The sequence below is a fragment of the Protopterus annectens genome, chromosome 12.part0, assembly GCF_019279795.1.
Source record: "Protopterus annectens isolate FY-2018-M chromosome 12.part0, PAN1.0, whole genome shotgun sequence".
Lineage (NCBI taxonomy): Eukaryota > Metazoa > Chordata > Ceratodontiformes > Protopteridae > Protopterus > Protopterus annectens.
Genome location: NC_056746.1, coordinates 798,697,524 through 798,719,689, shown reverse-complemented (window position 1 = coordinate 798,719,689; position 22,166 = coordinate 798,697,524). Strand labels below are relative to the sequence as shown.

At 39.3% G+C, this 22,166-nt stretch overlaps 1 protein-coding gene across 7 annotated transcripts in view; it reads left to right on the top strand.

Moving 5' to 3' along the window:
- KIAA1217 (KIAA1217 ortholog) overlaps positions 1-22,166 on the top strand; it is a 2,251,763-nt gene that overhangs the window by 1,268,621 nt on the left and 960,976 nt on the right. The gene's annotated exons all lie outside the window — the stretch shown is intronic.

Genomic DNA, 22,166 nt, shown 5'->3' with positions numbered 1-22,166 from the left:
CATCACTGCAGTATTTTTAGCTTTTGATAGCACTTTTAGGACTTGGTCTTGAGTGATAGCTGGATGTGAGCCAGTTTCAGGTCTGTCTCGGAGGAGAGAGAGGGATAGAATTAAAGCTAAATTTATCAGCGAAAGGTTTTGATATATTTTCAGCCTCACTGCAGGTAACATTGATCACAATCAGCTCAGTGCATTGCTACTTTGTGCTTTTGGGATTATGAACATAACTACAAAATGCTTTGTGATTGTCCTTGACTTGGGTAGCTGTTTCAGCCTCATACGTGGCTTTGGTGGCTTGAGTAATTTGTATATTTCAGTGACAAGGACTCACATTCTGGGAATTACTCTTCTTACTTTTGCTTTTCTTTTTTTTCAGTTTTTGCTTAAAAACTTCTAACGTTCTAGCAAAAATAGTGAGGCTGAACCCTGAAAGGACTACAGCAAAACAAAATGTCCACACCCTGGCATAAAATCGCACCAAAAAAAAAACAAGGGGGTGGAGGGAGTGACTACTGCAGCAGTGATCATTTGAACATCTACTGTTATGCTAAGTTATACTCACCCAGCTTTACTGTGTTCATCATTTGGTCATTGCTGCAGTAGCCTTAGCTACACTGGTAGAGTACCGTAACTAACTACATTTGGGAGGGGAAAGGAGAAGAGCCCAGGAACTCCCTGGAGAATGGTCCTAGCAAAAGCTTAACCCGGGCCTAGAGAAGGATCAAGCTTATGGTGCTTTGTGAAAGTATTTAGAGAGGACCAAGTAGCAGCATCAAGAATACTTCCAGAATCCAACCCTTTCCAAAACGCCACATATGAAGCCAAGGCCCTGATAGAGTGAAGTTTGACCCTGCTGGGAATAGATTTGTTATGGTGAGTATAACAAAAGGTAATAGCCTTAGATATCCATTTGGAAATATTCTGCTTTGACACAGGTTGTCCCTTCTTACCTTCACAAGAAATAAACAATTGATCCTAAGAGCTGAGAGATATAGTTCTGTTAATATAGCACCTGAGTTGTCTGTAGGCATCTAATGAATAGAATATCCTCTCCCTTATTTGTAGATGCAGTAAAGAAAACTGGGAGATGGATAGTTTGAATTAAAGTAAATTTGGATACTGCTTAAGGCATAAAAGAAGGATTAGTTCTCAAAGAAACCCTGTACCTATGGAAAATGAGGTAGGGTTGACTCACCATAAGAGGTTGCAATTCAGATATCCTTCTTGCAGAGGTCAGAGCAATCAGTAAAACTGTTTTCTATGTTAAGAACCTCAAGTCTGGTTGAAATGGAACAAGTATTAGCTTCTCTAGCAAAAAATTAAGATCCCAAGGTAGGGCCATTGTTTTACTTGGTGGCTTGTTATGCAAAACCCTTTTCAAGAACATGTTGACATGAGAATGCCTTGTTAGAGGAGGCTCTGTAGTCAGACATGCTGAGCTGGCCAATAAATGAAGCTTGATAAAGGGGTAAGAAAGGCCATAGGATAGTAACGCACACAGATGTTGTAAAACCAGAGAACAACTAGCCCTGAATGGGTGCTGGTTATGTTGTTGGCACCAACAAGAACATCTTTTCCAGTTGCTAATGTATGATTTTCTAGTGTCAGGCTTTCTTATCTTCATTAGTCTCTCTGCAGGCCATCAATAAAGAGATGCCTAAAATAAATTAAGACCTTATTGTCCAAGCAGTAACTTGAAAATGATTGATGTTGGAGTTATCAAACACCCCTGTTCTTGTGTGAGTAGATCCTGTCTGTGTGAAAGCATGTGGTAATTGCTCCTGCCCATTCACGAAAGAAGAGAGAACCACAGTTGCCTAGGCCAGAAGGGAGTCACCACAGTGAGCTTGGGGGATTTCTTCTGAGTCTTCAGAAGTAACCTGGATATTAGTGGAAGGCTGGAAAAGCATACAGGAACATTCCTGTCCAAAGAAAAGAAAATGTATCTGCCTTTCATGCTATCTTGCATGGAGTTGTACAACAGAATCCTGCCAGTTGATTGTTCAAAGAAGAACAAAAAATGTCTACTTGAAGACCTCTGCACAGATGGACCAAATTTTTCTTTCTTTTTTTTCTGTACCTTTCTTTGCTAAACATCTCTAGCTTAGTGTGTACAACTGTTTGTCATCTTAATCCCTGAGTACCTCAACTATATTAAGGTTATGTTTCATTAATAGATGTTTTATTTTGTCTTCAGTTTTAACTTAACTCACTAAGCTTATATTTAAATTGTGTATCTATATTCATTCAAAATATAAATGTAAACAGGTGTATAACTGATGTAAATTGAAATGCCTGTAGTTCTGTCCTATGGGTCCAGGTCATCTCTGAAAAGGGTCTTTGGATCTGCTCACCCACTTGGTTAATAAGCAGCAAACAAACCAATAAATAAGTAAAATAATATAGTTTGTGGGCCAAAATTGTGGTGAACAAACAACTAGACTAATGATGCTCCATGAAATGTGCATCAAATCCCAAAAGGGTTAACCTACTTCCTTTCACAATAGGAGTCAGTACAGGACAGAGTCTTCACTGTAGCGCAAAGAAGACTTACAGGCCAGACATGCTCCTCTCTAACAACACAGGTGAAAAAGTAAAGACTGCTAGGGACAGATGTTGGGATATATAGAAACAAAACCCTCTAGGCAGCCACGTGACTCATTCATGGAATGTAGAAGGGCAACAAGAATTGCCATTGATCCTGACAAAACTACCTCTGAAACAAGCTGTTACGATCTTCCCCAAAGTGATTCTGGAAAGAAGTAAAACCGCTAACTGGTAATATAACTGATTCTGCAGCTTTCACCCACTGTTCCTTCCAGAAATTACTTTAACTTTACAAAAATCTCCTCTACTGAACCCAAGCAATGATAACACCTCTCAAGTTTACCCTTTTGCAGAATTCTTCCCCACTTTCAATTCTAAAGCTGATTTGGGTCCTAGATTTTATGCCTACATCCTCTCTTTCTAAATGTCATCCTTCTCCATTGCTAAACCACTCATTCAAGTATTGTCTTCCCTTATCATCTGGAGTATTCCTCTAACAGTTTAAGAAAGCCATCATCGTCCCACTCCCAAAAGCCTCCACCCCAAGGGACTGAAAGTATTATACACCCATGTCAAATCTGTGTCCTGTAACAACAGTATTCAAGAAATAGTCTAAGAAGAACTTTTCAAGCACAAAAAACAAATGCAGTCTGTTATATAGTGAACATACTTTCTACAAGACTTTCAGCACCATTACCGCTTCTGCATCGGAGTTGACATTTTTAATAACATGAATGACAGCCAAATTACCAGAAGTCTATTTACTGATATAACATTGGCCTTTGTAAGGGTGATCCACCCCTTTCTACTTGACAAACTTATAAAGTTCTAATGGTGAACACCAAACCCAGTGGAGCTTCTTATTCGACCAATGAACAAATCTTGTTTGTTGTACACTTCCATACCACATGATTTTTCAAGTTATAAAAAAGGCTAATGAAATGCACAAAGAAATCCCAAGACAGTGTGGTTAGCAGCTTCATTAATTGCTTCACCATTGACATTTGGTCTTAAACCATAAATCTGAAGAAGTAATAGTTCCCTGTTACAAACTTATTTTATCTTTGGTTTAATCCATAATATATTCTTTTCAGGGCTACTGTAGGCACGCCAGTTTCTTCCCCCCTATGCATGCCTGTGTCTAGCAGTTAAGGAAAACATTACACTTTTGCAAATATGTGTCATTGACTTAATTATTTCAGTGATAGTAGGAGCCCACATACATTTGCGGATGGATTTCTGTTCTATAGTAATTTATTAATTCAGCAGTATTGTATTATTATTGGAAAGTTGTTTTGGTATTAGATGCGTCAGGTTTAATTAGAAATCTGAGTCAGTGTTACCAGAGATACTTCATTCTAATGTGCATCTACTCAGATGCTTTCATACACATTATGATTCACAGTTTGTTAAAGATATGAAAATAAAGAAGACAATTTATTTTGTTTTGTGTAAGTTTTATTTTATACTGCATAAATACTTTAATTTCCATTTTAGTGCATTGTTTTTGTGTTTGATTTACTCAGTAACTGTAAAGAACATGTTATAGAGATTATATATGATAATGAATGAAAAATGCCAATGTTTCAAATGTTTTTGCAGTGGCACACTGATCTAGTGCCGAACATCGACTGTTTTATGTACAGCGTGCCCTACAGGTACATTAATGTACCCATTTTGGATTTTTTGTGTTACGTGGTGGGGTCTAGTGTTTAATAATACCTTTTCTAATGCTGATACTGCATTACTGCACCATTTATAGTTCACTTTATGCAGTTAGAAGTAATAGGAATCGGAAGTAATTAACAAGGTCCTTAACTCTAATGTCACACCCAACACTCTCACTCAGATATGGATATAAAGGAAAATGTAGAACAGCATAGCATTTGGTTTACATGAGTGGTCTTTTGTTTCGGAGGGGGCAGGAAGAAAGTAGTATGACTGAAGCAATACTGCCTTGTGGATCATTTTACCTAAGATTTCTGTATTTCAACATTTGGTGGTTACGGGACAAATAAACTTAATTTTACATGTGTGCTTATCCGTATCCCATGATTATAATATTGGAGACTTTGGACCTTTTTTTTAGTATGCACTCTCTCCAAAAGTGGATCTATATCTCGTAGCAGAAGTGCTATTAGTAGTATTACAACGTACACGTGTACACTCTGCTTATGTTCGCATGTCTGTTCTCACGTGCTCAGTACCCACCTCATCGTTTATTTACCATCTTGTACTTTTGTCATAAGAGAGCTGCTAAATTATTTAGATAAACAAATAAATACATCCTTAAAGTCATGCTATACACATTGTAAAGCATGTCGTAACTTCATGTGTGTTACTTCAAGTTGAACTGAATGAGGTCCAATCAATATTTACCTCGCCTGGGGAACTTTCTTTTATAAATCAGCTTGCTTAAGAGCAGACATTTATTTGGCTGTAACAAGTAGGCATTAACAAAAGTGTAATGAATCATTTATAATTTCAACACATAGCATTTCCTACCTTTTATCAGAATGTGGAAGACAACATCAGGCTGCTAGAATTTAGGCTGTACATCTTCTGTTATTTCTTAGGTCACGTAACTACACATGTCTCTGATAAGTAGATGTATCACCACCAAACCACCCAGCCTGACACCCATTTTTTGTTTTGTTAAAAAAATAAACCTTTGTCAGCATGAGCTTTATGTTTTACTTTAATTTTTTGCCATCTTGGTATTGGTAACATTTCTTAAACCAGGGTCGGCAGCAAACTCTATTTACATTCTTCCAGTGTCTGAATGGCACATGTCACACACAAGGACAGATTCCACCACTGTCTGAATGATGTGTAACATGATTAGTTACAAAACTGAATATAAACAGTAACTGAGTAACGTAAGAGTCAAACAAGGTCAGGTTCCACAGTGTCAGAATGGTGTGTGTGACAGCAGTATCATGGCTAATTATAAACAGCATATTCAATGACTGAGTGACATATATGTTATAGTTAAATATAAAGATGGCTTCTATCACCATTTAATGTATGATGTGACTAATTACACAGCTGGGTGTGTCCATTTACTCAGTGATATGTGTGTGTGTCACATTTAGACAATAGCGTTGGTTCAGTCTGTGTCTGAGTTATCCAGTATTCCGGAATTATATAATTATGCCTTGAAATATAATAATCAGCTGCTTGAAGACTGTTTTATATCCCTTTCTGGAGTGGGAGCAGAAATATCGGAATGGTAACTGCTCCTTTGTAATGGAGTAATAAAGACTGAAATGGCTTAAAAACCACAAAAAATATGCCTTGCTGTAGCATTTAGATGCTTTGTGGATGTTGAAATTTCTGATTTTGCGTCACTTAGATGTATCTTCTGGGAGGCTTGTATCAGATAACTGCCTTACCATAACTGTTTTCTCTCTAATTGTACAAGTAGGCATTTATGCATGAGGTGTTGTCTAGCTAGGAAAAGAGAGTTGTGTAACATTACCAGTTTATCTGGTAACTGGCTAAACCCATTGTGCTAAACTGCTAGCTTTCAATGTTTTTCTCCCAAGGCTTTAAATGCAGCCATTTCTTTATAGCTAGGTATATGAGTGACAGCTACTATCATTTTAAGATATAAACCAAAATGCGTGTTGACAAGGAGATGCCTTTGCAGAATCAGTTTCTGTACCCTGTGAAAGATTTTCCTATCTATGTTACTCAAGTGTCATCAAAAATGACCATCTTGGAATTCTGGGGTGAAACCATTGAGAATTGTTAACATTGTACCTGTATTTAAATTAAAGGAAAGTACAGGTTCATGACTAAACATATTTAATATTTTTTCAAAGTTGAGAGTATGGTTCTTTCTTTACAACATGGTTCTAGCCTGGTCTCAGATCTAGACCAAAATGTGCCATTTTACCTCAAAACGAGGTTTCAGAAATGGCGTCCTGCACATCATGTGAATATTTTCCTACTTGTACTTATAAGGTAGCATCATAAAATGTGCATTACATTTGATGGCGGAAGGAGACAATAAGCGTATTTAGTCTGCCCTTGAAATGCATCCTACATCCCCTAGATCCTTCCCTTCTCCCCCACCTCCACAGGACCTGTCCCATTTCCTCTTGAAATTCCTCTATGGAGTCTCTCTACATAACCCATTCAAGTAGTTCATTCTGTGGTTCCACAATCCACTCCATGAAGAATACTTTAATTTATCCAGTCATTCCCTAAGGATTCTCTCCTTGACTTTTCCCTGACTCTGATGTTAGACTGGATTTTTCCCCACTTCCCATGTTGCAGAAGGATTGTATTTGTGTCGTCTCCCACACCTGTGGCACACCTGCAATGGCCAGTTGACTGCTGTTAGCATCTTTCAGGGGATTTAACATTACATTGACAGTATTCCTTAGGACACTTTGACACAGCCCATCTGGTCCCTGTCTTTTAGCTTACCTTTAGGAGGCCATTTAAATCTCCACCTCTTCCGTTTCATTCCTGGTATCTGTCATTTGCTGTCCTTTCTATGCCTTGACTCCCACCTTCCCTTTATCTGCTTTGTGAATACCGAAGCAATCATCCAGTGCCTCTGCTTTTCCCTAAGGCTCTGTGCACCAGTCTCAGCAGTGCAACAGATAGCACCTCGCCTTTACTGCAGAAATTACTAGTTCCTCAACTCTAAAACTGTGACTCATTCAAAAAGTAACAAATCTCGCTGTTACATTTTAATGCATTTTTGTACTCACCCTAAATTGGAAGGATGCGACCACCACACCACTTATATATACCAATTATGAGATTGCTGGAACATTGTACTGTGAGGTACTGCATTCACTGATTTAGTGTATACTCTGACACATTTGTACTTGTAGTTGTGCTATTACAAGTATCACAGTCCTCACTCCTTTCAATAGGTATCTTTAGTATCATGTTTAGTATCTAATATTATTTTGTAATTTATAGTATCCCGCCATGGCCAGGGTGGAGAATGTCATAAAGCCATGATTTTGTTTTTGTTTTTATTTTTCAGTCTTTCTTCTTTCCCTACTGCAGTTTGCACCCTCATAATATGACACATGCTAGACACAGTATATCATATAGCTTGCTCATTTCTGCATTTACTTAGCATGACTGTACTGTGGCTCACTAGTTTCATAGACTGTCTTTGGAAACAGTATTGCTGTTTCTTTTTCACTGAATTACTCTGACTTGTACAAATTGTAAGCTGCTAAAAAGCGTTTCATGGTGCATTCAGTTTGATTCTAAGCAGAGTAACAAAGCTGCAGAATTTGTCAGGTACTCACATCTGTAGATGTCCTTTCTTTTTGTTGCAGTATTCCAGTACTGATGAGTTATCCTGATGAGGTAACCTGAATCCAGCTGGCTTACCAAAGCCAAAGCCTTTCTGATGCACCATACATTCAGAGTACGACCTCAGCTCTTGGGCGAAGGTGTACAAGTGGATTTATGGACATAAGATCCTCAAACTATCTTTTGGACCAGTCCTAATGTAGGATATTTGATCCCATGAGTCTGAACATTATGTTGTCATTGCTGGTACCACTGTCTTGACATATTCCGATAAGTACCTCGCTGGGGGAACCTTCTTGTTCTTGCCTTTTTCCTTAATTTTTGTTCATATTAACAAACAAAGGGGAGTGTGACTGTGGTGGGCAGATCCCTTATAAACCCCCCACTCTCCGTGTCTGTTTTGTTTGCAGACTGAGCATGACTACCGAAACTGTAAAATCTGTCAGTTGTTCATTCCAAAAACCCTTTGAACCAGACTTTCCTCCCTGCATACTTATTTAGAGGCCCAATGTCTGAAGAGCTTTCTGCAAAGTAAAATGGGGAAGCCCTCAGCCTCTGATATTCTGCTCTCACCCAAAAGAAGAATCAAGACACCAAGGTCTGAATTTTCAGTTCCCTGGTCTGATTTGGACGCTCTTGTTGAGATGCAGCAGAAATACACAGTACATCTGAATCTTTCTCAGAAGCCCATTACCCTGCTGGAGGCCTACACATCCCATGAGACTGAGCCTACCATGATGATAGAGAAGGAGAACATAGGTGATCATCTCAGATGAACCAGAAGATAAACCTCAAATACTGGTGTGAGAAGAGGTACCAGGCACCTTAATGAAGGTCCATCAGGTTTATGAATAATTGTGCTTTGTTAGGACTAGCTTCCTGCAAGAAATAAAAATTAAGCATGCTTCTCCCACTTGACTATCTCAGGAAATTTCAGAAGGCCTGAATAAGGTTGTTTTTGTCTTTGCCCCTTCTTTCCCTGTCAGTCCTTTGCAAACTCTTCTGCTATGAAGACACAACATGAATCCTCAATTGAGGAGGAGGAATCTGATTTCAGTGAGGATTCTTAGCTCATTCCCCCAGATAGAATGCTTCTGATGATGAAGACACCTTGTTCCCTGACTCCCCCATAGAAAGCATTTCCTTTGGGGAGACTGTCACTAGGATGATGCAATATTTTGAATGAGAGTCCAGGCAAGTTTGAAATACAAAAGAAAGGTGTTATGATTTCCTTGAAGCTGGGCTCCTAAACCAACAACTTTTTTACCGGTTTTGTAGGCTTTTCTGAATATTTTTGCATCCACTTCCTCCTCCCCATATTATCAGCCACCAACTCTCAAAAAGCCTGATGGGTTTTACAAAGTCCCTGAGGCTATGACGTTTCTCTACAAAAACCCTGTAACAAGCCTTTTTTGCTATTTCCACTGATAAACCCTGTAAGCCTTTACCTGTGGCCAATATCTTGCCATCAGACAGTCACATTAGGGCCATGGACAGGTATGGCAAAAGGGCTACACTTCTCCAACCTTGGCCTTTAGGGCCTTTAGGGCCTTAAGTTATCAAACCCAGATGTCAAAATTCCTTTTGAACATTCTAGGGGATATAAATAAAACTATGTCGAATTTAAAGGATTCCAAGTGTAAGACAGAGGTTGTAGCCATGCTCACTCAGGCTACCCAGGTAGCCAGGCATTCCACAGCATACTGCTGTGTGATGCCCTTGCACTGGCCCAGTAATCAAGGAGCCTCAATCCTCACCACTAGCACCAGTGAGAGACATACACATTGGGAGGATGGCAAGTACACACACAGTAAAGTGCAATTTCCCTTAAGAGGACACAGAGAACACATTCAGTCTGGGGCTGGTTTCTCCCTCTTTCCCCAGATCCTCAATAAAACTCCCCACTGGTACAGCTATAGGGCTAAGATCTCAGCCGAGTGGCCAAGCTAAGGCCTCCAGCCCAAGTAGCTGACACACACACACACACACACACTTTGAGATTTGATTGATATGCAAACACACTCACACCTGGGAAAGGCTGGCACAGGTTTACTAGCTATGCCTCCTTCTGCCCAGACTGTAAGGTAGTACCAGCTGCCACCAGCCACTCTTATCAGCTACTATAAGGCCCATACAAAGGGTGACAAATCCTACTGTGTAATATTACTATTATCCAAATAGTAGTCTTTGAGCAAGCACCAGGCTATTAGAGTGGCATGTACAGTGTCACCAAATACATATGTAAGTACTCTAAGAGCTTAAATATCTCTAAAACAAACCAGCCACAATTAAAAGGTTTAAATATATTTAATAATAAAAGAACAAGACAATACTCAATAACTCAACACAGTGAATACAGAGTTCAAAATCACAGGAAATATTTTAAAACAACTTTGCAGGACAGTCTCAAATAAATACAGAAAACATCTAAACTAATCTTTACTATATTCCTATCTATATCTAAAAGAAATCAATGTACCCTAGTTGCTTGCTATTAGCAAGGCAAATGTAGATGAGTGGATGTTCTTGCCAGGTCCAAAACCAAACACAAAATGCAAAGTCTTTCTCTGAGAGAGTTCTTAAATTAATAATCAACATTACTGCTGGGTTAGTTCAGATGATATCACTCTTTGTCACCTGTCTTCTGTTCCCAGGCTAACAAAAACTTAGCAAAATGTAATATTTAGCAGTGAAAAATACATATCGCTGAGATGTTTGCTCAGAACTGGAAGTTGTAAAACATTTAAACACTTTTACATTTGAAACCTAGTATTTATTTCTGTTTCAAGACAATAGAAAGAACTTCTAGCTCTAGACATCCTGTCTTCTTGCTATATTAACTAACTTTATAGCACATCATAAAGCACTTTTAATTTCAACTTATTTTCTTTAAGTTTTGCAAGTTAACTCTGTAGGTTCCAGCTTCTACTATTAAAATATACATTTGCACATGTATATAGTTTATATACATTTCTGTTCTTTCCCAGAAGGGTACACTGTGGTTACATTCTTGAAGCTCAGTACATAACATAGTTCAACACACACTTCTGCACCAGTGGTTTAATATCCACATAACATATAGTTCTGTTGCATTTGTAAGACAAGCATATGAAGCATATTAATATTCACAAATGACATATGATTATTTGCAAAATTCCAGATAGCTGGCTGGCAGTGTCACATGCTGTGATTTTGTAGAGGCTCCTTCCAGGGCTGCTGCCATTGTAACTGCAGATTTGCCTGCCTTCACCTTCAGTCCCTCCCTGCGGATATCAAGGCCAAGCTACTGGATTCCTACCTTCAAAGGGGCCTTTTCAAACAGATTTTTCTCACAGCTGTTCCTAGATATGAAAGGAATCAACCTTACAAGCCAACTTCCTCTGTCCATAGGGAGCAGGGAGCAAGTACTGACCCCCTCCCCTGAACTGGAGAACTATACCTGAGAATCCAAACCTGGCAAAGTGCTTTTTCAAGATAAACCATCCTCTGTCTTTCTACTGCCCCCCCCCCCCAGTTCACAAACTCCCTTGTCCAACAGACTCGCATTGTCCATCCCAGTTTGGGAATTCATCTCTATAGACAACAGAATCTTGTCCATCATCCAGCACTAGCACAATATGTTTTGGAGGTAACTTGCCTCTTTGAGGGGAATCCCTCCTCCTCCTGCCAATCAAGTTTACCTCACACCTCCCTCATCCAGAGCCTATTCAACCAAGGTGCTATAGAACCAGTCCCAGCCCCAGGCCTATGAAAAGGTTTTTATTCAAGACTCTTCCTTGTTCCCAGGAAGTGAGGCCCATACTGGACTTGCCCCACCTCAAAACCTTTCTGGTAGTGCCATCTTTCAAGATGCTTTCCTTGCAAACTCTACTTCCATTTATCCTTCCACAAGATTTCCTTGTGTCTCTAGACTTGAAAGATGCATAACTATACATCCCTATTCACCCCCACCTGCAGGTAATCTCGCAGGATTTCTGCCTTTTTACTGCATTTTCAGTTCTCTTGTTTTACCTTTTGGTCTATATGCTACTCTACATGTCCCACAAAAGTTCAAGGTCTTCACAAAGAGTCTCACTCCAACTATTGCCTTTTGCAAAACCCAGGGAATACAGGTATTTCCCCAACTAGATCACCTGTCATTCAGGTCTCCTCCTAGGCACTCTTCACCTGCACCTTAGCTTCAATAGGTCACTTCTAGAAAAACTAGGTTTCACTCAAAACCTCAAGAAGTTTTCTCTGACTCCAATCCAGGATCTAGTCTTCTTAGGTTGCAGACTGAATAATAATAATTACTCTTGATGACTGCCTTCCCTCCCTCAGGAAAAAGTATTATCCCTATCCAACTACTTCAAGTCCTTGTTTCCCGTGGATTATACCTCAGCAAGGGAAGTCCTAAGAGCTTTGTGATGCATGGCAGCCCCAATATTCATGGTGCCATTCGCCAGACTACATATGACAAAGATCCAGTGGTACATGAAGTCCCTTTTGTCTTAGCACTGTCACCTACTGGATTTCCAATCCCTCTCTTGCACATTTTAAAGCAAGAGCTGCATTGGTGATATCTCATCTCACATCCACACAGTACCTTCATACAGATGCATCAGATCTGGCTTGGGGTGTGTGGACAGGTCCCACAAAAGTTCAAGGGCAGTAGCCACCAAAAGAGGTGAAGAAGCATATCAATTTGAAGAAAATGATGGCCTTTTGTCAAGCCTTTAAGGTCTTCTCCCACCTCTGGAACTCAGACCACTTGACAATTTTCACAGACAACATCACGGTCAAGTGGCACATCAGCATACAGAGAGGCACAAAGTCCTACCAATTGTGTAGACTAGCTCTGATAGAAAGGTACATAGCAATAAAGACAAACTTGTCCATGCTGATTGTTTACATTCCTTTAGAAGATAATTTTCTTGCAAACTCACTAAGCAGATCCATGGAAGACCCTCACACCTACAAGGAGGCATGGATGATCGTGTCATCCCTAGCAAAACCAAGACTCACTCCTCTAAGAGAAGGAAACCAGTTTGGTGGACCCCTGCAATAAACAGGCTATACAATAGAAGGAGGAAACTAGTTCAGAAAAAAAGCAAATCCCAAGAAGGAAAGACATCCCTGATCAGTTTGCTTGCGTCTTTTGGCTTTTCCCTGTTAGGGGTCGCCACAGTGGAACTCTGGTTCGCTAATGATTGGGAGTTGATTTTTACGTACGGGCTTACCAGGCCTGATGCCCAACCTTCAACGAAGGTACACCCATTCACGCATGTCTCCACGCAGAACACGCTCTAGCTGAGGTCCCTCATGAAATCATCCAAGGCTAACTTTGAAAGAAAAATAGCCAAGGATTCAAAAGATAATCACAAAGCCTTCTTTAGCTATGTTAAGAATCTAAGTGGTAACTTGCAAATATGCACTGAACTAGTGCAAAATAGCACAAAATATACTGAAACTACTGATATTGCCAACATCCTGGCAGATAGATTCAGTGCACACTTCACCCTCCTCTAACCTCCAAAAGGGCCCACAACAAAACCGGAAAATTGTAGTGTCCCAAAAATCACAGACACACAGGTGAAAACAGCCCTTTCAAAAGCCAAAAACACAGTGTCAGTGGGACCACATGGTGTCCCAGGCTGCGTCTTGCACGAACTACAGAACGAACTAACCCCTTACCTAAACACGCTGTTCAACCTCAGCCTCTCCACAGGCTACGTGCCCATAGAATGGCGCACAGCAACGGTTATTCCTCTCCACAACAGAGTGGCCACAACTGACCCTGGTAACTATCACCCCATAAGCCTGACTAGCCTGGTCTGCAAGGCTATGGAGTGCATCATCATTGAACTCATTAACAAAGACATTGGGAACCTTGAAACACTTGACCCGACCCAGTTCGGCTTTGTTAAGGACAGAGCATGTCTACTAAACCTGGTGGACTTCTTTGAGACAGACACCAAGGCCATAGGTGAGGGAAAGGTGGTTCACACAGCCTATCTTGACCTCGTCAAGGCTTTCAACACCATTCCCTACTCGGGTATTACAGAAAAACTCACCAGCCTGAACATAAACCCCTATGTTACGAGATGGGTTGCCAACTGGCTTACAGACAGAACTCACGGTAAGAATAGCGGGCTCCAGGTCTGACTCTAAACCAGTCACAACTGGTGTCCCACAAAGCTCTATCCTGGGACCCCTACTGTTCGACATATACTTCAAGAAGTACAGGCAAACACAGGAGGACTATGGCTAACCAAGTTCGCCGATGACTGCAAACTGGGAGCCATAATTGACTCTCCGGCTGACACGGACATCCTCCAAAAGGGCCTTACTGAGACAGACACCTGGTGTCAAAGTCATGGCCTCAAGCTTAATGCCAAAAAATGCATAGTCATCCCGTTTGGGAAAAACAAAACACCCACGAATTACCACATAGGTGGCAGCCCCCTATATACAGAAGAGTTAATAAGAGATCTGAGGACCCAGGTAGATAGTAATCTCTCCTTTGACAATCATATTGCCAAAGTAGTTAGGAAATCCTTCTATGTAGCCCATCTAATTACTAAAGGGTTTGCATCTAGAAATAAAGAGGTTATAGTGCCCCCCTACTCATCACTCATTAGACCCATCATAGAGTACAATGCCCCATTTAGGATGTACCTCACAAGACACTTCCAACAGCTGGAAAGACCACAAAAGTACCTCACCAAGAGGATTACTGGTCTAAAACATATGTCCTATGCAGCCTGATTGAAAAAACTCCAGCTGTACTCAGTGGCATATCGCTTACTCAGAGGTGATCTCTGCCTGACTTACAAAGCCATGTCCAACTCAGAATTGATGGACATGCTCCACCTAAAGAAATCCAAGTCACTGCGAGCCACGTGCTCTAGTGAGCTAAACCTCACCACAACAATAAATAGAACATGATGGAGGTATAGATACCTGTCACAGAGATTCCCCATGCTTTGGAACAAAATTCCAAGTTATATCCGGCAGAGCCCCTCACTAACATTCTTCAAGAGAAACCTTGATGAGTGGATGGGTAACAGAAAATACACCCTTGGGATCACTTCATTGGCTTTGCTTGACAGAGGGTCAGTTAATTAATCAATGGGGCAGTGAAAGCCAACACACTCTGGCTAGGCTTATAAATGCCCTTGGGCAGATAGCCTAGTACCTACCTATGAACAAATGGATACTGAACAGAGAGATCTTCCTGGACATAGTCCACAGATGGAGTACTCCTTAAGTAATGTTTTACCTCCTACCAGAACAGATAACTCAAACTTTTCTGCTCCTAGTCCCTTTGTTTCCAGGCCTAAATGACTGATGCCATGTCCTTTAACTGTGTTTGTAGAGGATAGTACCTCTATGCCTTTCCTCCTCTGCCCCTGATCCCAAGGGTTTACCTGAAGATCAAAATAGACAAACCAAAAATCTTACTGGTGACTTCCTTCTGGCCCAGGCAGAATTGGTTCCCCCTTCTTCTCTACATACACAGGGACCATCAGTACAATTTTCCCTACAAAGTGGACTTACAAACACAAAATGAGGGCTCTCTGATCCACCCCAACCGGCAGGTTCTCAAGCAGGCTCTCTGTGTGATAGAATTTTGATCCTTTTCAGACACCAATTTTCAGAGGATGTGCTTCAGATGCTCCAGGTAGAAAGAAACCTACAACTAGAAAACCTTACATCTCCAAGAGGAAAAGATTTTCAGTCTGGTGTCTCAAAAAGAATGAGGACACCTTTCAGGTGGGTATTCCCATTATTCTTGCTTACCTTTTAATTTCTCCAAGATTTTGGGGTTTCTAATACCATGACAGGAATGGACCTCATTTCTAAGTCAAAGTATGATTACAGTTCATGAAATAAGTATTGTTTCAATCTTTGATGTTGCCCAAAATGCTCTTCACAGCATCTACAATGGGCCCAGTAATGACTTCTTCTGCAGTTCATACAGAGTTACATGTTTCAGTAACATATCTAATTAAAACTGTAAATTCTGTTTTGTAAGACACATTGCTCATACTATAGGAACTATGTGGGTATCCTTCCACATTGCCCTTGTTTCTGCTGGCAAATCCTGTTTTGTCATGACTTTGTGTCTCTCTCTCTCTCTGTATGTAACACACTGTAGTCATTGGATGTAGCAGTTTCAGTGATCAATGCTACTTTTGTCTTCTTTTCCTGAACTAATATATCTGTTTTTCTCGCATCTGTTTTTGAACTGTTGGTAATGGGTGATACCTAGTGATACAAACTTCATCATTTTCTGTAATGCATAGTGACACGTTTCCAGTTCTTCTCAGCTACTTCAATATTATAATGTTTGACAATCCCCAGTGCAACAGTCTTGCCACGTTGTTATGCCTTTCAAAATACAGACCCTCTACTGTTAGTGTATCACACCCAGCAACAAGTCGACTGTTTTCAATTTTGTTTTATAAAACCTGCATTTGATTGTTTCTCAGACATATTCACTGGACTTTGTAAACCAACATGTAAGTAGTCCACTATCCTAGACCGCCATTATTAACCTTTCATCTTTTAGTTTAAATTCACCTCTCTTTAACCATTTCTGCATTAAATACTGATCAACATGAGGTTGTTCCAGGAGTTTTCTGTACTTGCAACTATATTTATGCATTTTCCACATTTCTTGACTTCTCATCTGATCCTTCACCTTATATTCTTTCTTTTGTTTTTTGTGCATTCAGGTGCTGCCTGATTTTTATCTACTTCTGGTTTGATTTCCATTCCTGCTTGACGCCAACATGCTTCTGCATGCTTCTAAGCAGGAAAGTCATCTTAGACTTGTTTTCCTCATGTTTTAAAATGTTCTGTATGTTTGGATCTTATGAAGTTACTAAATATGTATGCAGTCCTACAATTGCAGATCTATACATGTAATCAGTTTTGAGGAGGCCCATACCTCCTTCAGGACGGGGAATATATAATCTTGGTATACTCTGATTTTTATATACCATTTGATAAGCATTAAGCATTTTTTTTGTTTTCCTGTCCAGTGGAGTCAATATCTTTCAGGTCCAGTCAATCACCCCCAAAACTGTAAGTTTGAACAGGAAGAGCACTTTGGTTTATAACTTGGACTTTTTTCCTAGATGGCAGAGCTGTTTTCAATAATTTTTATTAAGTAAGTTGTATTCGCATTTGTTCATATTTTTTTTTTGTTGCTTCTTCATCAATTCCCAAATATTTAAACACTCCCACTTGCTCAAGTTCTTTTATATCACATTCCTGTCCCAAACTGATATTTTCCTGGTGCTGCAGTTTTCCTGCTTTAAAGGTTGCTTTTGCACATTTATCAAAACTAAATGACATTCTTATATCATCTGAAAAAGTTTTGACCACTTGCAGTTGTGCTTTCAGTTCCTCATCTGATGAACTTTACAGTTTTAAATCATTCACAAAGAGATGTGAAGTCTTTACACTTGTTATTTTCTGGGAGCTGAATTGTGTCCATGACCTAATCTGTTAAGTAGATAGCTTAATGGGCTAAGGGCAAGACAAAAGAGTCACCCTGGAATATCCCCCTTTGAATTTTTATCCCTGAGGTAATAATTAAGCAATGACCCATGTCTGGGTGTGGGTAATGCTAGATTTACCCACGGTTGGTGTGGTTTGGTCATGAGGGTGAAGCCTCAGTGGCCAAACAAAGACAACCGTGGGTAAATCTAGGATTACCCACACCCAGACATGATTTATTGCTATTATACAATGACATTATTTAAGAAAAAAATATTTACTTTTCTTAAATAATGCCTTTGTATAATACCTGCGTGGTGCCCGTCCGTGGTTTTCTGCTATCCTGGGGCTTTTTCCTGATATACTGCGCATGCGTATGCTTACGCAGTATATCAGAGCTGTGTTGAGGAAGCAACGGAGAAAGGAAGATCTCTGTTGCTTTTTTATAGCTGTCTCGCTATGTTAAACGAATTTAACATAGCAAGATATCTTTAAAAAAAGCAATGGAGAAAGGAAGATCTCAGTTTCTTTCTTTTTTTTAAGATATCTCACTATGTTAAACATATAACATAGTGAGATTACAGCAACGGAGATCTTCCGTTCTCCGTTGCTACCTAACAGAAACAAAAAAAAAAAAATCAAGACTTATACTAATGGAAAAAGTCCAGGTGACCGGACCTTTTTCCAGTAGTATAAGTTGGATTTACAATGGGCATGCTGGTTGGGCTGGCCAATCAGCGTGCACATTTTGGAATACTAATCGTCAGTCATAGTATAATTTGTCCTTTATCACAGCTTAGCTGCAAAGTGGTTTGTCACTGTTTTATGGTCACTGTAATGTAATTGATCAATGTAGAGTGTATCTTATGCATTTATAAGCACTCTTTTATCCATGAATGTGGGATGCTATCAAACACTTTTTTGTAGTCTATCCATGACATACTTAGATTCTTCCCTTTTTTTTTTACAATTCCCCATTATGACTTCATTTAACAACAAGTGAGCCTTTGTTCCATATGATTTTCTTTTGTTAGCTTTTTGTTGTATTGGCATGATTGAGTTTTCTTCTAAACGACTGTAAACTCTGTCGGCATCAATTCCAGTGTAGAGTTTAAACATTGTTAGAAGGCAAGTCATTGGTCTATAATTTTTAGGATATCTTGCAGGCTCACTCTTAAGGAGGAGGATCATTTTTCCTGTTAACCAGTTTGACATCTGTTTGGGGTGTGCATATGAATAGTTCTTACTTGCGGCTAAATCTTCATATAGCTGTTAATACTTTTAGCCAGAAGTTAGGTACTGCATCTGGGCCTGAGGTTTTCCAATTAGGAGCGTTTCTTAATTTTGTTTCAATTTCTCTGGTTGTTACCTCTTCCCATTTCATATCCTATATATTTGAACTTCTTATTATTTATTTTACTTCTGTCCATTCAACATCTTTGTTATGTTCCACAGGATCTTCATAGATATTTCTCTAAATTGTGTCTGTTTCTTTTTTGGTGGTGGCTCTATTCCTTTTGCCAATTCTCTATAAAACTTTTTTTGGGTCATCAATAAATTGCTTTTTTTGAACCTTTCCTTTATATTTATGTGCATATCTTCTTAGTCTTTCTGCCTGTGCTGATATCTTTAGTTTATTATTTACAATAATGCAAATAGATCCCGATCTGTTCTGATACTGGACATTGCTTTTATCACATTTATTGCGTTTTGTGTTAATCTGCTCCCTCTTCTGTACTCCTCTAACAGCGACGCTTCTTAATTGCTTGATAGTTTTCTTTATTTGATGCTTCCATGATGGCATTTGATTTCTCCCTGCCCTTTCCCTTACTGCCCTGTGTTTTTATTGTAAGACTGTATCTGCTATTAATTTAGCTGCAGAGTAATATATGCTGTTTACTTCTGTTATATCACATGCACTATTATGAGCAGTCTTGACTGCTACATTCATTTTTTTTTAACAAACTTCTAACATTTTGGATTTTATGGTCTTACCTGTTTGAGATACTCAAAAGCGGATTAGCCTATCCCTCCATCTAGGCACACTTCTCCTGTCTTCCAGCCTGAATGCCTTTACCCTCCTTTGGTCTCCAGGATTGAGTTCAAGGAATTTCTAAAGGGCTTCCTTCACTTGAACCCGCCTAAGAGGGCTATTCCTGCTGCCTAGTATTTGAACTTTGTTTTTAGAAAAAATTACTTACCACCCTTTGAACCAGCAGCTTCAACCTCATTAACATTCTTTACCTAAAAAGTGATTCTGCTGGTTGTTCTTAAATCTGCCAGATGGGTTTCTAACCTGCAAGCCCTAATGGCCATCCCTCCCTTAATTATCTTCCGTAAGAATAGGGTTTCTACAATGGCTAACCCATCTTTTATACTGAAAGTAGTAAATGAACTGTCAATCAACCAGGCTATCCATTTGTTTACTTTATTTTCCTAACCCAAAGAACAGGGGTGAAAGACTCTTCCATTACCTGGATGTGCATAAACCGCTGAGATTTTACTTAGACAAAATAAAAGCTTTCAGAAAAACTGACCACCTGTTTGTCTACTTCCAGGAGGGTAAGTTGGGTAACTGTGTTTCCAAACAGACTGTCTCCAAATGGATCTCTAAATCCATTTTATTCTTTTGCACCCTTATGACAAATCCTTGTCTTCACCTCTGGAAGCCTATTTTACCAGAGCAGTCTCCTCATCTGGAGCCTTTTTCATAGGCATTGACTCCAGGTCTATTTTTGCGATGACACTTGGTTGTCAGTTCAGAAGTTTTCTAGGCACTACACAGAGAATGCATTTTCCAGATCCAGAATCTGTTTTGCTGCATCTCTCCTCCTAGGATCGGTAGACAGCTTTCCTGTCTCCACCCCACCCACCCTTAAAAACAACCTCTAGATCTGGGAATCACCTGTCAGTATTAGAATACTGCAACAGTGATGCAGGGTGTAAGAACTTACCATGACATTAGATGTCTTACAGATCACTATTGCAGTATCACATTTCTCTGTCCTTTCCCCCTTCTGTTTTTTGCTTCCTTTCTTTACATTGTGGACTGAGGGGGAGCAGTTCTTCTCCCCTCCTCTTAGCTGGACTGGATTATATTGCTTTTTTTAAAATCAGGCTTCTCTGGGCTGTTGATAATTTGAGGATCTTTCACCTATATGTCTACTTATGCACCTGAATGAGTACTGGCTGAGGTCATACACTGGACATATGGAGTGTAAGGAAGGTTTTTGGCTTTGGTACGTTGACCAGACATAGGGTTACCTCAGCAGGATAACCCATGATTCACCCATCAATACTGGAATACTGCAACAGTGATGAGCAATATATCTACTGTTTTGGTAAGTTCTTACCTAGCTGTACTTTGTAGCAAGCTGGCACACTGTCCGGCACATTATTAATTAGGTGTGATCCACAGCAGCTCTGACTTCAAAGAACTGGTAATATAGCTACATGTATCTTCTCATACTCCATATATCCTTACTTTTTTACAATGAATTGGATAACAGCAGCACTTTATTGGCCAAAACATGAGATTAGTTGCCACATTTTTATGTAGTATTGGAATATAAACAGCTGGTGGATGTAAATCATTGCTGGAGACCTGTATATTCCAGACATGAATCCTTCACTCAAACATAGAATTTTTCTAATAACTAACTTTTTGGAAAACCTGTTTGTAAATGGTTTCACTAGTTATGTGCTTTACAGTACTTTATTAAATTTAGCAAGACATACATTTGGGGATGTAAAGCCGTGGGCAGTCATATAACAGTGAAAATTACAGAAATAATGTAGGTTATCCTATGTTACATTGCCTGCAACATATTTCTGTCAGAAACAACAAGTTATTTAAATAGGAAATGAAATGGTATAACCTCCACGATCTTTGGCAGAACAAAAAAAAAAAACACAAAAATTAAAAAAAAATTGAAAGGTATTAAAGGGTATCTAGATACTAAACTATGATTAGGTGAGATTAAAGAGAGAAAAATATGTCACTGGGAGGAAATTATTATTTTTCCTGATTCTGACCATACAGGCTTTTTTAATTTTTATTTTCTGTAATCAAGTAATTTAAAACAATTTGGTACAGGTCAAAAATATATTTTTTCATGAACAACATTTGACATTTTTCTAGACCACGTATAAATATTTAGTGTTATTTTGTCACTGATGGTCAAAAAAGTTGTCAGTTTCATTTGTAATTGGTGAAAACCACAACAGTTGTCATGTATTTATCATGAGCAAAGCAATTACTAATATTGAATGCAGCTTCACAGCATCTCGTGTTTCCTGTAATGTGAAAGCACAGACATCCCATACATCTTGTCTAAGAACACTTAATTTCTTTTTCTTTGCTACTTCATACTTCACCTTGCTAACCACATGTCTTCAGCTGTCCCACATGCATTCTGCTTGAAGTACAAGTATTTTCAATTGGCAAATGTGTGTGTTTCTGTCATAATACAGGACATGGAAGTTGTACTCAGACGGTTACTGCATCAATAAAACTATTATGTATTACAGTTATCAGTTTGGAGTGAAGGCAGTGAAGCAGTTTACTCTCTTGGGTAGACTTAAATTACTTGTACTTGTCAGTAATAAACTGTTCTCGTGTTCAAAGAAAATACTGAGAAGAACTGAAGTGAGCCTCTTCCCAAGTATGAGGCACAGTTTAAAAGTGTGACTAAAAGTGTGATGGAAACCATCAATTGATTTGCCACAGGACCATTTGTTGAACAGAAAATGTTGTTGCTTCAAGAAGACTTGACAAAATGGTTAGGTACCCCACTGCCTTGTTTTAATTGGGCTGTTGCATTGTTCTGCCAGTGACA